Below are 13316 nucleotides of genomic sequence, written 5' to 3' on the forward strand. Positions count from 1 at the left end.
ATGAAAGCCAAGTGAAAATGAGTACCCAAAGGTGACATTTTTACTTTAAAAGTACCAGAGTTCCCAAAAATATGTTAGGAATTTATAGGATGAGGGAATAGAAAACATTTCTTCCTTTCATTTGGGGAAAAAATTATAACAAAATTAAATGAAAGCAATGGATGCTCTTGTGCAAAGTTTTGTGTTTAGACAATCCCACCCACTAAAAAACGACATCTTTAGTCAAAAGGAAGCTTTGTTCAATTCTGTTTGGACAAGAAGCTTTTTGTGAATTTGCTCAGGAGAATAACTCATCTTTTTAACAGCAACACTCCTTGAGTAGGCTACTGTTTACCCAGATGTTATGGAAAATATTGTGCTGCTAAAGAATAATTTGCAGCATTCTTTGAATAGTTTACTCAACTTTTCAGAAAGCCTAAACAAACTAGGAATCAGAATCTTTTCCCATTAAAACCTTGTGCTTTATTAAAAAAACACACACAAAAAAAAAAAACAAAAAAAAAAAAAGAAAGAAAACTTAGAACTAGCAGACCAGCTAATCTGTAAGAAAATATCTTACAGAATTTGAATTTAGACTTTAACTATTTAGAATTCTCTATTTAACACCTAAAAAGGCAATACTTACAGCATTACAAACTTTTAATGCTCCATTAGGGCAGTTATGATTACAGAGTTTCTTTTTTAAAAAAATAAAAGGCTATTTATGATTGATATAAAAGACCTGTCCCCAATAAATTAGCTAAAAATCTGTAAAATATAAATGGATAAAGCAGAGTTTATAGACTTAGAAAGCTCTGGTTGAGATCAAAGAGCTGAGTCTTAGACTTGACATTGCTCATGGTCATTGGCATGCCTTTTTTTTAGTTGATTTGAGAGAGAGAAAGTGTGGGAGGGAGAGAGAGAGAAAGAGAGAGATTTGTTGTTCCCCTTATGTTACGCATTCATTGGTTGCTACTTGTGTGTGCCCTGACCGAGAATCAAAACCACAACTTGGCTTATTGGGACAACACTCTAACCAACAAACTACCCTGCCAGGGTCATCACTTTGCCCAATTACTTATAATTATTAATGCTATTCATAATTATCAATATAATTCACAAGGGTTTAGATATGCTTTGGCCTGTTCTAGGGTTTGGTTTAATCTGGAAGCCTAAATGCCTTGAAATATATGCATCTGTATGTTACCTTTGTGCTATAGATATTCATGAATATCTTTTCTCCAAGCATTTATTCAATAAAATAGTAAAATAACTGTCATGAATAATTAGGTTATGTTCAGTTATGTCCAAAGTACATGAGTAAAATTTTTAAAAGCTTATTTGAATTGATTAATGTGAAAAAAGTCCTCACTATGGATGTAAGAGTGATGATCTCAAGGGTAGGTAACATGCATAAACTTACACAAGGATAGAAGGAAAAAACACCACACCAGCCTCACAGAAAATGCTAAATGGAGTTCTTCAAGCTGAAATGAAAGGATGGTAATTAATTCTGAATTAATGCCCATGTAGAATGCAATGTTTACTAAAGACTAAGACAGCTCTGGCTGGGTGGCTCAGTTGGTTAGAGCATCATCCTGACACACCAAGGTTGCAGGCTTGACCCTGGTCAGGGCACATACAAGAAGCCACCAATGATGCATAAATAAGTGGAACAAGGAATCAATGTTTCTCTCCATCTCTCTGCCTTCCTTTCTCTACAATCAGGAAATTAAATAAATATATATATATATGTAAGGCAAATATGTTTTCTTCTACATTTAAGTATATTCTTTAGTATTCTTAACTATATTCTTTAACATATGTTCTTAAAACCCAACAATAAACACAAAAATTGCTGAGTAATAATAAAGAAGGGTGGGCCTTTAAAGAGATGTTTCTCCCTGCCACCACTGCCTTGCAGAGTCACTCCAGTGTTCTCTACTGATGCAGCTTAACGTCCATCTGGCTGGCAAAGGAGAAATATTTATAGGGTCCAGATTTAATATCACAAAGCTGAATTTGGAGCTGAGACAAGAAATTGAAAACTGGTACAGCACAAGACAATATTCCAAATTTCTCATTAGCATGCCAAATGCTACCTTTTTGTACCTTTGGACACTGCATCAGGTAAAATTTAGGTAAATAAGAGACATGGTTTTCTTTTAAAATGGAGTTTGTGAAAGGGGGATTATAAACAGGTGCTCAAAAAGGTAGGCTTAGAGTAGACGCATTCAGTTTGTAGCCCCACTGGTGGTAACTTCCCCCATCTCTAAATGGGTGGTCAGAATAGATGCACCGGCAGGCTGGAATCTGGGTTTCAGTATTAACTAGCTGTCTTGGTAGAGGGAGTCCCTTCTGCTGGGCTGGTGCGTAGCCTTCAGCTCTGCACCCACCACCAATCTGTTCAAACACCATCCAACCAGCACTAGAATGACCAGTTATTTGGTACCTCTCCTATAGTGTATATTAATTTTAACAATCCAAAATATGTGGAAACGCATCTCATTGATTTAATTGGCAAATCCCTAATTATTAATCTGGCCATCTTTTTGTGGTTTTGTCCATTTAAAATGTGTGTTATTTTGGGGGAGAGGGAAAGGGGTAGTGCTGTGAGAAGCAGCAGAGGCCCCTTCCCCCAGCCACAGACTCGATTTCCTCCTGAAATCCTGCGGAGCCAGCTGGGAAAAGCCAGAGAAACACACCTGAGTGCACGGAGGGCGAGTGGGGAGCACTGAGGAGACATCACGGAGTCCGGTAAGAGGGGGCGTAGGAAGGGGGAGACCCCCTGAAGCCCGTGCTGGGCGCCGAGCCCCGAGGCCTGGACGCTGCAAAGCTCCCCCCCTCGGGAGTGCGGACGGCCTCCAAAAGCGGGGACCCCACACCCGGAGCAGAGAGGGGAAGGAGCGCCCCGCGCACAGGGCAGAGGCACCTTCCCAGGAAACAGAGCCTCTGATGGCGGCCGGCGCCTTCCCGGGAGACAGAGCCTCTGATGGCGGCCGGCGCCTTCCCGGGAGACAGAGCCTCTGATGGCGGCCGGCGCCTTCCCGGGAGACAGAGCCTCTGGCGGCGGCCGGCGCCTTCCCGGGAGACAGAGCCTCTGGCGGCGGCCGGCGCCTTCCCGGGAGACAGAGCCTCTGGCGGCGGCCGGCGCCTTCCTAGGAAACAAAGCCTCTGATGGCGGCTGGCGCCTTCCCGGGAGACAGAGCCTCTGATGGCGGCCGGCGCCTTCCCGGGAGACAGAGCCTCTGATGGCGGCCGGCGCCTTCCCGGGAAACGGCCTCTGATGGCGGCCGGCGCCTTCCCGGGAGACAGAGCCTCTGATGGCGGCCGGCGCCTTCCCGGGAGACAGAGCCTTTGGCGGCGGCCGGCGCCTTCCCGGGAGACAGAGCCTCTGGCGGCGGCCGGCGCCTTCCCGGGAGACAGAGCCTCTGGCGGCGGCCGGCGCCTTCCCGGGAAACGGCCTCTGATGGCGGCCGGCGCCTTCCCAGGAAACGGCCTCTGATGGCGGCCGGCGCCTTCCGGGGAAACAGAGCCTCTGGCGGCGGCTGCGACCGGCGTCTAATGCCCGGGGTGCCGACCACAGGGAAGGCGGTCCCAAGGTCTGTGGCACCCGAGTGGTAAGGGACCAGAGGACTGTGCTGAGCACCTGCACATGGGGACCCTCTGCCTCCCTGTGGGGCACTGTGTTGAGCCCCAGAAGGCACTGAATCTGTCAGGTGTGGGGGAGGGGAGGAGCCCTCCCGCCCTGAGCTCCCATGGGAGAAGCTGGGATCTGCGACCAGCCCTGAGGGTGTCCCCCCACCCTGAGCTCCCATGGGAGAGGCTGGGATCTGCGACCAGCCCTGAGGGTGTCCCCCCGCCCTGAGCTCCCGGTGGGAGAGGCTGGGATCTGCGACCAGCCCTGAGGGTGTCCCCCCACCCTGAGCTCCCGGTGGGAGAGGCTGGGATCTGCGACCAGCCCTGAGGGTGTCCCCCCACCCTGAGCTCCCATGGGAGAAGCTGGGATCTGTGACCAGCCCTGAGGGTGTCCCCCCGCCCTGAGCTCCCGGTGGGAGAAGCTGGGATCTGCGACCAGCCCTGAGGGTGTCCCCCCCGCCCTGAGCTCCCGGTGGGAGAGGCTGGGATCTGCGACCAGCCCTGAGGGTGTCCCCCCGCCCTGAGCTCCCGGTGGGAGAGGCTGGGATCTGCGACCAGCCCTGAGGGTGTCCCCCCACCCTGAGCTCCCATGGGAGAGGCTGGGATCTGTGACCAGCCCTGAGGGTGTCCTCCCACCCTGAGCTCCCATGGGAGAGGCTGGGATCTACGACCAGCCCTGAGGGTGTCCTCCCACCCTGAGCTCCCATGGGAGAGGCTGGGATCTGCGACCAGCCCTGAGGGTGTCCTCCCACCCTGAGCTCCCATGGGAGAGGCTGGGATCTGCGACCAGCCCTGAGGGTGTCCTCCCACCCTGAGCTCCCATGGGAGAGGCTGGGATCTGCGACCAGCCCTGAGGGTGTCCTCCCACCCTGAGCTCCCATGGGAGAGGCTGGGATCTACGACCAGCCCTGAGGGTGTCCTCCCACCCTGAGCTCCCATGGGAGAGGCTGGGATCTGCGACCAGCCCTGAGGGTGTCCTCCCACCCTGAGCTCCCATGGGAGAGGCTGGGATCTGCGACCAGCCCTGAGGGTGTCCCCCCGCCCTGAGCTCCCATGGGAGAGGCTGGGGTCTGTGACCAGCCCTGAGGGGCGCCCCAGCTTTGCTGAGACCAGCGGTGCGGGGAGCTGTGGGGAGCTGACTTTGGGTCCCCTCCCCTGGGTGCCTTGGTGCGCAGGCAGCAGGACCCTGCAGGGCGGACTCTCTGCCTGGGTGTTGCTTTGTGCGTTTGCCAGTTTGATTGCGGACCTGGTTCCCACCTTCCCGGCGTGCACTGGGGGACAGACCAGTGGAGGCTGCCATTGGCGTCTCCGCAGTAGCCGGTCTGAGGGGCGGGCCTGGTGCGACCAGCCAACCAGAGCTGAGCAGGGAGGGGCGGAGCCTGCCGGCCTCTCCTGCAGCCGGGAGCACCGCCCCCAACAGGAAAGGGGCGGGTCCCGCTCACTGAGGCCCCAGATATCCCCCAGGGCACAGTCCTGAGGGGGAGGGGAGAGCAGCTCACAGGAGGACATTATAAGAATAAGACTCTCAGGGACTGTTGTTTGGGAACTGGAGGAAACGCTGAAAACCCCTGCTGGGGGCTGGGCAGGCAGAGGGCTCACCAGAATGTGTTTTTAATCGAACCCACTGAGCCCAGGCTGCTGAAACGGCCCAGACAGAAAAGGCAACAGGCTGAAATCAATCTGAAGCTGCAGCAGGACAGAGCCTGGGGAGCTAGAATCAGAGGACAGGGTAGGGACTGAGGAACTGGCGGTGGAGCAGAGACTAACTCCTGCAGAGTAAGCGCCTGACAGCGAAACCTCTAAGGGGAGTGACACCCTGAGCTACACTAGCTACCCTGCACCCTAAAGACTCTACAGAAGACTCTGGAGTAAGACCAGGCAACTACAAGGATGCGAAATAGCTGACAAGAGGAGGTGGTCCACAGAGAGCCTCAGATCAACCATCTACCTAAGGACACCAGAGCCAAACCTAGACGGCTCCTCACATTGGGTGATACACAAGCACCTCCCAGGAGAACTGAAATCAGCACACAGAACAGTGAGCCTCAGACAACATGAGCTCCCCAGAAGAAACCCACCCGATTGACTGTCTTTTCCCCCCTACCCCCTTAGGAAAAACAGAAAGAAAAAAAATTTTTTTTCTTTTTAAATCTTATAATTTTTTTTTTAATTTTTAAAATTAATTTTTTAAAAATATTCTCTTGCTTAGCTTGTTTTTTTGTTTTGTTTCTCTGTTTTGTTTTATTTGCTTTTTTTTTTTTTATCCTTCCACTATCAAGATTTTCTTGATATTCTCTGCTGAATTGCTGGGACTTTATCATTATAACCAACAAGTTTACTGCTTTTCTCAATAATTTTCCCCAAATCTGTTATTGGACTCCCTCCCTGCCTGTGCTTTATGTCTCTCTATCTCTCCTCTTGATCCATTGGCATAACTTTATTATTTTTATTCTTCTTTTCTTTTGTTTCCCTCCCTTCTGTCGTCCTGTCTTTTTGTTTGTTAGTTTCTTATTCTCTTTATTGTATTTTTATCTTTTCATTTTCAACTGTTATCCTATTCCTAGTCTCTCCCGTAATTTTTTGCTGGCCCTACTGTCAGAATCTTTTCTGGGCCCCTTTTATCTCCCAGTAGCTTCTCTATTTTTTACATTTTAGTTTAATTTATTATTACTTTTTAAATTTGCATCAGTATTAACAATATACTTTTCCCTCTCTAGCTTTACTTTTCTTTCTTTTTTTACCTATTTTTTTGGCTTTACCATTTGTGTTCTCCCTTCATTCTCTCAGTTTTATTTTCACTTGGGTTGTTTTCATTGTGATTGTCAGGATATGTTGTAAGATACCCCTTGTTTCTTGGAAGTTTAGTTGGGTATTGTCCTGCCTTGCCAGCACCTGTACAACAACTTACATGATGTGGTTGGGGCCGAGATACACAGTTAGCCAACCTGAGAAGAGAGTTCCCCCAATGATGGATCAACAACAATCTAGACCCAATCACAACAGAAAAGTCCAAAGAATCCACAAAAGGAACACCCACAAAAGGGACATGCCTAGAGCAAAGAGCTTAGAAGTATAAAGAAAACACACCTCTGGGCTCCACTGGACTCACACTACAAAATCCCTCCCCATAAAACTAGGAGACAGCAAATATATCTGATATATAGATACAAACACTAAGCCACCAAAATGGGGAGATAAAGAAACAACCCACAAACTAAAGAAAAGGAAAAATCGCCAGAGAAAGACTTCGATGAGATGGAATTAAGCACGTTATCAGAAAAAGAGTTCAGAGTAATGGTTATAAAGATGCTCATGGAAATTAATTAGAGCAAGGCACTTGATGGTAAAGTCAAGGAACTTTGTGAAAACATGAAAAAAGGGATACATATCACAAGAATCAGGCAGAAACAAAAATACTATATCTGGTAACAAGAATACACTGGAAGGAATTAAAAGCAGGCTCAATGAAGCAGAGGATAGAATAAGTGACTTAGAAGATAAGGTAGAAAAAAACAATCAGAACAGCGAAAAGAAAGAGCACTTAAAAAGCATGAGGACAGTCTAAGGGAGCTTTGGGACAACATGAAGTGAAACAACATTCACATTATAGGAGTGCCAGAGGGGGAGGAAAGAGAGCAAGGGAAAGAGAACTTGGTGGAAGAAATAATGATAGAAAACTTCCCTAGGCTGGCGAGGGAGAAAGCCACACAAGTTCAGGAAGCAAAGAGGGTTCCAAACAATAGGGACCCAGAGACCCACTCCAAGACACATCATAATTAAAATGGCAAATGTCAAGGACAAAGAGAAAATATTAAGGGCTGCCAGAGAGAGACAAGCAGTGACCTACAAGGGAACCCCCATAAGGCTGACAGCTGATTTCTCAACAGAGACTCTTCAGGCCAGAAAGGAGTGGCATGAAGTTCTCCAAGTAATGAAAAGCAAGAACATGCAACCAAGATTGCTTTATCCAACAAGGCTATCATTTAAATTTGAAGGTGAAATAAAAAGCTTCCCAGACAAAAAAAGGCTAAAGGAGTTCAGTACCATGAAACCAGCATTGCAAGAAATGCTAAAAGGACTGCTCTGAGAAAAAGAAGAAATAGCGAGAGAAAGATACACCAGCATAAAAGGGGAAAATGGCATTAAATAAGTATATAAATAGTAACCTTAAATGTAAATGGAATAAATGGTCCAATCAAAAGACATAGGGTAGCTGAATAGATAAGAAAACGGGACCCAAATATATGCTGTCTACAAGAGATCCACCTGAGAGCAAAACATTCACACAGGCTAAAAGTGAAGGGATGGAATGAAATATCCCATGCAAATGGAAAGAAAAAAAAAGCTGGAGTAGCAATACTTATTTCTGACAAATCACTACGTAATACTAAAGGGATCAATACAACTGGAGGAAATAACCCTTATAAATATATATGCACCCGATATAGGAACAACTAAATATATAAAAAAATTTCTTGGTGGACTTTAAGGGGGAGATTGACAGCAACACAATCATAGTGGGCGACTTTAACACCCCACTGTCAGCACTGGACAGATCATCAAGACAAAAAATCAACAGGGAAACAGACTTTAAATGACACACTAGATCTAATGGATTTGACATTTACAGAACATTTCATCCTAAAGCAGCAGAATACACATTCTTCTCAAGTGCTCATGGAACATTCTCAAAAATAGACCACATGTTAGGGCACAAGGCAAGTCTCTACAAATATAAGAAGATTGAAATCATATCAAGCATCTTCTTGGATCACAATGCCATGAAACTAGAAATCAACCACTATAAAAAAAACTCAAAAATATTCAAACATATGGAGGCTAAATAGCATGTTATTAAACAATGAATGGGTTACCAATGAGATCAAGGAAGAAATCAAACATTTCATGGAAAGAAACAAAAATAAACAGACAACAACCCAAGATCTATGAGACACAATAAAAGCAGTCCTGAGAGGAAAATTCATAGCATTACAGGCCCATCTCAAGAAACAAGAAAAAGCTCTAATAAACCATCTGACACAATAACTAAAAGGACTAAAATGAGAACAGCAAGAAAAGCCCCCAGGAAGTAAAAGGAAGTAAATAATAAAAATCAGAGCAGAGATTAATGACATAGAGACTAAAAAAAAAAAAAAAAAAAAATACAAAAAATCAATGAAACCAAGAGCTGGTCCTTTGAAAAGATAAATAAGATTGATGCACTTTTAGCCAGACTCACTAAGAAACAAAGAGTGAGGACCCAAATAAATAAAATCAGAAATGAAAGAGGCAATATAACAACTGACCCAACAGAAATACAAAGGATTGTAAGAAAATATTATGAGCAACTATATGCCAACAAACTGGACAACATGGGGGAAATGGACAAATTCCTAGAAGCATACAACCTTCCAAAGCTGAATCAAGAAGAGGCAGAAAACCTAAATAGGCCGATAACAACTAATGAAATTGAAGCAGTAATCAAAAAACTCCCAGCAAACAGAAGTCCTGGAACAGATGGATTTACAGGCCAGTTTTACCAAAGATTCAAGAAGAATTACACCTATTGTACTCAAACTATTCCAGAATTTCAAGAGGAGGGAAAACTTCCAAACTCTTTTTATGAGGCCAGCATCACTCTAATCCCAAAACCAGATAAAGACACTACAAAGAAAGAAAATTACAGGCCAATATCCCTGATGAACATAGATGCTAAAATCCTCACTAAAACACTAGCAAACCGGATCCAGCAAGACATTAAAAAGATCATACATCATGACCAAGTGGGATTTATTCCAGGGATGCAAGGCTGGTACAACATCTGCAAATCAATAAATGTGATACATCACATAAACAAAATGAAGGACAAAAATCATATCATATCAATAGACGCAGAAAAAGCATTCGACAAAATCCAGCATCCATTTCTGATAAAAACTCTCAGCAAAGTGGGAGTAGAGGGACCATACCTCAACATAATAAAGGCCATATACAACAGACCTACAGCCAACATCATACTCAATGGGCAAAAACTAAAACCATTTCCATTAAAAACCGGAACAAGACAGGGGTGTCCACTTTCACCACTCTTATTCAACATAGTACTGGAAGTGCTCGCCATAGCCATCAGACAGGAAGAAAACATAAAAGGTATCCAAATTGGAAAGGAGGAAGTAAAACTGTCGTTATTTGCAGATGACATGATATTGTACATAGAAACCCTAAAGACTCCATCAAAGTACTACTAGATTTAATGAAGAAATTTGGCAAGGTAGCTGGATACAAAATCAACATCTGGAAATCAGTGGCATTCTTATACACCAACAATGAACTTTCAGGGAGAGAAACTAAAAAAGCAATACCATTTACCATCGCAACCAAAAAAGTAAGATACCTAGGTGTAAACTTAACCAAGAATGTAAAAGACCTGTACTCAAAAAACTACGTGACACTGAAAAAAGAAATAGAGGAAGATTTAAATAAGTGGAAGAATATACCATGCTCATTAGTATCATTAAAATGTCCATACTACCCAAAGCAATTTATAGATTCAATGCAATTCCTATTAAAATACCAACAGCATATTTCAGACCTAGAACAAACATTTCAAAAATTTATATAGAACCAAAAAAGACCCTGAATAGCTGCAGCCATCTTGAGAAAAAAGAACAGAGTGGGAGGGATCACATTACCAGACTTCAAACTGTATTACAAAGCCACTGTAATCAAAACGGCCTGGTATTGGTACAACAACAGGCATATAGATCAATGGAACAGAACAGAGACCCCAGACATAAACCCACGCCATTATGGTCAGTTAATATTTCACAAAGGAGGCAAGAGCATACAATGGAGTAAAGAGTCTCTTCAATAAGTGGTGCTGGGAAAAATGGACAGATACATGCAATAAATAAATAAATAAATAAAACTAGACCACCAACTTTCACCATACACAAAAATAAACTCAAAATGGATAAAACACTTAAGTGTAAGTCACAAAACTATACAAATCCTGGAAGAAAACAGGCAGTAAATTCAGACATCTCATGCAGTCGCATTTTCACTGATACATCTCCTAGAGCAAGAGAAACAAAAGAAAAAATAAACATATGGGACTACATCAAACTAAAGAGCTTCTGCACAGCAAAAAACAAACAAACAAACAATAACAAAACAACAGCCTCAAAACACAAAGGAACCCCACAGTCTGGGAAAACATATTTGCCAAGGATGCATCTGATAAGCGACTAATTTCCAAAGTGTACAAAGAACTCATACTACTCAGCAAGAGGAAGACAAACAACCCAATTAAGAAATGGGCAAAGGACCTGAATAGACACTTCTCCAAAGAGGACATACGGATGGCCAAGAGACACATGAGAAAATGCTCAACGTTGCTAATCATCAGAGATGCAAATTAAAACCACAATGAGGTATCACCTCACACCTGTCAGAATGGCTCCATCAACAAGTCAACAAACGACATGTGCTGGCGAGGGTGTGGGGAAAGGGGACCCTAGTGCACTGCTGGTGGGGATGCAGACTGGGGCAGCCACTGTGGAAAACAGTATGGAGTTTCCTCAAAAAATTAAAAATGGAGCTTCCTTTTGACTCAGTGATCCCACTCCTAGGAATATACCCTAAGAATCCTGAAACACTAATCAGAAAGAATATATGCACCCTGATGTTCATAGCAGCGCAGTTTACAATAGCTAAGATCTGGAAACAGCCCAAGTGCCCGTCAGTAGGTGAGTGGATAAAAAAGCTGTGGGACATTTGCACCATGGAATACTACGCAGCTGTAAAGAAGAAGAGTCTCGTACCCTTTGGGACAGTATGGATGGACCTGGAGAATATTATGCTAAGTGAAATAAGCCAGGCAGAGAAAGACAAACATCACATGATCTCGCTTATATGTGGAATAAAGAACTTAATAAACTGATGAACAGATTCAATGACATGGAAGCATAGATGAGACTGATGAATGTCAAAGGGATGGAGGAGGGCGAGAGAGTAACCAAAGAATGGATGGGTGGAGGGGGAGAGAGTAACCAAAGAATTTATATGCATCTATGCACAACCCAAGGACACGGACAATGGTGGGGAGAGGGACTGGGGAGGGGGGTGGGACAGGGTGGAAGGGGTCATCGGTGGTAAAAAGGGACACCTCTAATATTTTGAACAAAAAAATGAAATGAAGATTAAATAAAATTATTATTTTTTTTTTCCATGCATGGCACTCTTTCTCCTGTGGTGTTTTTCTATTGACTCTTTTTAGTGTAGAAAAGTTACAAAGGATAAATTTTTTAAAAATCTAGAATCCTGGGGTCATGGATGACAGTGGCTCAGAGTGACAGGCAAAGAAAAGATCAGTAAAACTGGTAAAAATTAACCAGGAATCCTGGGTCATAGACGATGCGCTTTGAAGCCAGGTTGATCAATCCTCATGACATGCAGGTTGCAAGAGGATGGAAGGACGTAAAAGTTGAGGCAAAAAATTAATCAGATTAGAAATAGTCCAGTAAAGGTCAGGAAGACAGAAACAAGAGAGCTTTAGAAATACAGCAATTAGGAGGGCTCCAACGCAAGGCACTGGCAAATAACGCTTTAATCAGTTTACTGGAAATTCTAGATCCTTCAGGTCTAGAAGTCTCTGTCAGTCAAGATGGTCAGGAAAACAAAATTTACTAATTCTCTCTATAGCTGATCTTGTTCACCCCACTTACCCATTTATTTCATATAGTCAATTGTATATATAATCGGCGAATGTATTTCTAATTTTTAGAATTTCTAAATGGTTTTTATATTCATCTTTCTCACCTCACTTTGTTCTTGTGTTAACTGCTCTTTCGTCTCTGAATATTTTAAACATGCTTATTTTTATCTTATTTTCATTTTATTTTGTTGTCCTCTTCAAGGATATTTTTTCCATTGCTTTTCAGAAAGAGGGAAGAGGGAGAGGGGGAGAGGGAGAGAGAGGGAGAGAGAGGAAGGGGGGAGAAAGAGAGGGAGAGCGAGCGGGAGCGTGAGAGAGACATCGATGTAAGGGAGACACATGCATTGGCTCCCTCGCACACATGCCCCAACCGGGGCTGGAGATGGAGCCCGCAACCAAGGTACGTGCCCTTGGCTGGAATCGAACCCAGGACCCTTTAATCCGAGGGCCAATGCTCTAACCACTGAGCTAAACCGTCTAGGGCTAAACATACTTAATTTTTAAATCTCACTCTGATTTTTGTCTCTATCTGCAATCCTTAGCTACAAATCACCCTTTTTGTATAGTCATTTCCTCATATGGTTTTTATGAATTAATTTTCAATAGATGTTGATTTCTGGACATTCCACATGTCCCCTGCATTGAGAAAGCAACCTTCAAAATGGTTTTTCCTCTGCTACCACAGAGAGAATCACCAGGTTCCATTGAAATTTAAATTTTTTTTTTTTAGACTAAAGTCACTGCACTCTATAAATTTTGGTTCCTATGGTGAAGGCTCTTATTTTTTTTTATTCCTTTCCAAAGCCACTTTTTAAGCAGATCCCACAAACATCTATTCAAAGAATTCACTCTTACGCTAACAATTGATTGATGTACTTTCTTGGTTGTATGCTTGGCTGTGGATATTGTTCTATGCGGCCTTTTTTTCAGGACGTGTATGCAATTGGAGCAGAAGTGGGAAAGGGTTGAGTTATTTACAGTC

The sequence above is a fragment of the Miniopterus natalensis genome, chromosome 1 (assembly GCF_054644295.1).
Source record: "Miniopterus natalensis isolate mMinNat1 chromosome 1, mMinNat1.hap1, whole genome shotgun sequence".
Lineage (NCBI taxonomy): Eukaryota > Metazoa > Chordata > Mammalia > Chiroptera > Miniopteridae > Miniopterus > Miniopterus natalensis.